Below are 3,854 nucleotides of genomic sequence, written 5' to 3' on the forward strand. Positions count from 1 at the left end.
TTATAAAATTTTTATAACAAAAATATTATTTATGTTTTTATTTAAAAAATAAAAAATATATTTTATATATTTTTGTATGAGAAAAATTTGAGGATCAATAAAATTTATCATTTTTAACTAACTTAATCATCAGTTCAATTACTTTAATTTAATAATTCAACCATATATTTTTAGTCTAAATTTTTAAACATTAACTACCTACTAATCAAAACCAACAAATTTTACCAATTTTTTAATATTTCTTTTATATATTATCTCGTACTGAACATATGTGCAAATACCAGTTATGATAATATGAAATTGATATTTATGTCCTAATAATAATAGCCGTGGACATGCAAGCCATATGCAATTCAGAATTAATGATTACGGACTACGGACTAGGTATATACTAAAATTAATTATTAATATAAAATACATATTAAAATATAAAATATATATTAAAAATAAATTAAATAATATATTTATACATAAATATATAACAATTAATTTTATAACTTATCTTTACGTAAAAATAATATTTTTAACCTCCATATACATTCTTAGCTAGAAACTAGAAAGTCGAAGTAATGACACATGGAACATACTAGAGTTGTGCATCCTAACGTTTTGGTAAATTAGCACCAAGAAATCAGGAATTCAGAATCAATTAACGAAAGCTGAAAAATTGGCCTACCGATTCGTCTACGCATCATTAGAGCACCTCCAATGGTGAGTTCCTCTTTGACTTTTTTCTGACATATAGGAACTCTAACCATTGGAGGAAAGAAGGAATGAGTTCCCGCACAAGGATCAAGGTAAGGGAGTCCCTCTAAGCAGGGACTCAAATTAACCAATAATAACTTGCCATTTGGCAAGTTATTATAAAAAAATAATAATATAAAATCTGAAATAATTAAATAATTAAATAATAATTAAATTAGTAATAATTATAATAAAAATTATATTAAATAATTATATTTTTATTTAATTAATAATTTATATTAATTATTTAAATAATAATTAATTAAATAATTAATTAGATTAAATAATTAAATTTTTATTTAATTAATTATTTATATTATAATTAATTAAATTTACTTACATTAAAAAATAAATTTAATTTTTATACCTTATAAAATAATTTTTAGTTGAGTTGGTTATTTTTATTTTTAAAATTTAAAATGCTAATGATATTATTAAAATTAGCAGTTGTAAACACAAAACTATAAATTAGTATAATCTCGAATTATATATTGTGTATTATTATTATATATGAATTTATTTAATATTAATATCTTTTAATAATGAATTATTTTTAAATTTATAAATTTAAATAATATTATTGAAAAAAATTAATTATATTAATTTTAAGTATTTTAATTAATTAATTAAGTGGGACCACAATATGGACTAAAGTTAGTTCCTCCTAATGGAGAAGAGAGAGATGTTTTGAGTTCCTATTTATTGTTTATGACGTAAAAGCTGATGTGGAGTTACTTTTTATGACAAGTGGGCCATAAATAGGAACTGGGATGAGTTCCCTACTGGAGATGGTCTTATATCCTATCAGCAAAAATAGTTCTGAGTTCTGACGATACAATTCTACTGTATGTGAGCCCATAAGGCCATAACTGCAAACTAAATACATTCAACTTCAAGTAACTCATCAAATATTCAAATGGAAGCCTACTACGAATACAAGACTATGTAACTTCGATAGATATATATGGAATATTAAAAGTCCTTGAAATTTCAAGTGACATTAACATACACATCCATCAGTTATGCACAATACAAACATAAAAAGTAATAAAACCGGAATTTGATCTTAAATCCTTTTTTTTTTATATTTTTTACTGTATTCCCCCAATTCGACATGTCAAAGACTAATTTGCAGTAATACTGAGTTTCATTTAAAAATTTATCGCTAGCCAATAGATTACTGCATAAGGCGGGATTCAAACCCCCAACACAAATTATATTCACTAGACCAATCCAATTTAGTTATCTTAAATCTTTACATTCACTTCCAAAAGACTTTTTTATCTGTCGAGTTAACTAACACGTTTACTGAAAAATTATAATTATTTGCGGCTGATTATCTCGTTAAACTGAATCTAATTTCGTAAGGTCTTTGTATTTTCTTAATTTTTCTTTAAGAGTCATAGCCTGGTCCAATTTCATGCTTCAGAACAAACTTTGAATGACTGAAGGCCCAGTTATGTGTCCCAAACCCAAGTTTTTAACTTAGAAACAAAGTCTGACGACTATGCTAAGGAGCACACACGTAAGAAAGAACCCAAACACATCTTATACACATTATGGTACAAAATTCATTCTCAATCATATAACAAATGATTAGAGGAAGGCCTGCATAATAAAACTTACCAGATCAGAGAAATGATACTCCCCCTTCTCACTTGAAATTCTTGTTCTCCGCGCTTCCCTCTTTAATTTCTGTTGTATCGGTCTCTCTCCGTTATGTTTGACTTTGTTGCGCTTGCAGGACTGGAGGAGAGTATTATAGTAAGAAGCAGAAAGAGGAGCATTATTATTATTATACCTTTAAGTTCTAATGCATGATGCATATATAATAGGGTGGCTGCACTACTTGTAGTGAATAATTAACTTCATACGGTGCCTGCCTCTTCTTTTTTTGTAATGCGTATCATAATCAAATCTATGTATGGATCACAGTTATCGTATTGAATTTTGCCCAAAGGTGAACGTGATCCTGTTACCTGTACTCCAATCTGTTGGGAGACTCTCTTTAATTGTTTCCGCCTCTATTTTTTCATTATTTTATTGTTCAGTTATCATCATTTCTACTTTTTCATTATTTTGTTTAGCCTACTCCACATTGAAGTAACATTTTTCACACAAATGTTCAAATATGTTCACTGTTATGTTTTACCTTTTATCTACTTATTTGTAGTAAATTTATATAGTGACACGGTGTTTTCTGAATTTGGTGACATCACACTTGATACATATATATGTATTTAACTCCAATGTTATAATACCATAAACCAATAGATATCATGCACAAGCTTTTTTTAGCCAAATTAACTAGGAACATACATATAAAAATAAATTGGTGGTATTTGATATTTTAGTTTAATTTGATTCTTCCAACTTGGTTGACCTGATGAGTGATGGACTGATGACCATGTTCAAGGTAATAACGAGTTGGTCCCGCCCGGACATCTCAATGAATGGTCAGGCCAAGTGGAAGGGATGTGATGTTTAAAAAAACCCCTCCAATTTTATCCTTTATTTTCAACAAATTTGCAAAAGAAAATTAAAAAAAAATTCTTATGGTACATAATTATTTACTCTCTATAAAAAATTATGATACTCAATATTATCCTATGGGCGTGTCGGACACATTTTGAAAATGACATGCTTGTTGCTTGTAAATATCATTACGATTTATCTAAAAAATACTTTATATTTTATATATATATATGCGTGTTCCAGTGTTATGTAAGATTTTAAAATTAGCACGTCGACGTGTTCCGTGTCGTGTTGTGTCCGTGTCCGTCCGTACATCATAGATATAATCTATTAAGAACTTATTATTTTATCCGATTTAAAATGTTTTATCATAATTTTAGAAGTATTATTTTCCTCCCTTTCAAAATTCAAACTATCAACTGATAGTTACAATAAGGTAACTAAAAAGTATTAAATTTTATTACGATAAGATAAAGATAAAGATAATTTATTTATTTATATTTGTAGAGAAAGGTGTAGTTTTGGTAGCGGAACCGTGAACCGCAGACCGGTGAGGGTTAGAGAAGGGGGAGGAGGGTGGAAGCAGGGAAGGAAGCGGGTTGAGTGAGTGAAGAGGCCAAGACAAGAATAATAAT

Source organism: Arachis ipaensis, chromosome B05 (genome assembly GCF_000816755.2).
Source record: "Arachis ipaensis cultivar K30076 chromosome B05, Araip1.1, whole genome shotgun sequence".
NCBI classification, from domain to species: Eukaryota; Viridiplantae; Streptophyta; class Magnoliopsida; order Fabales; family Fabaceae; genus Arachis; species Arachis ipaensis.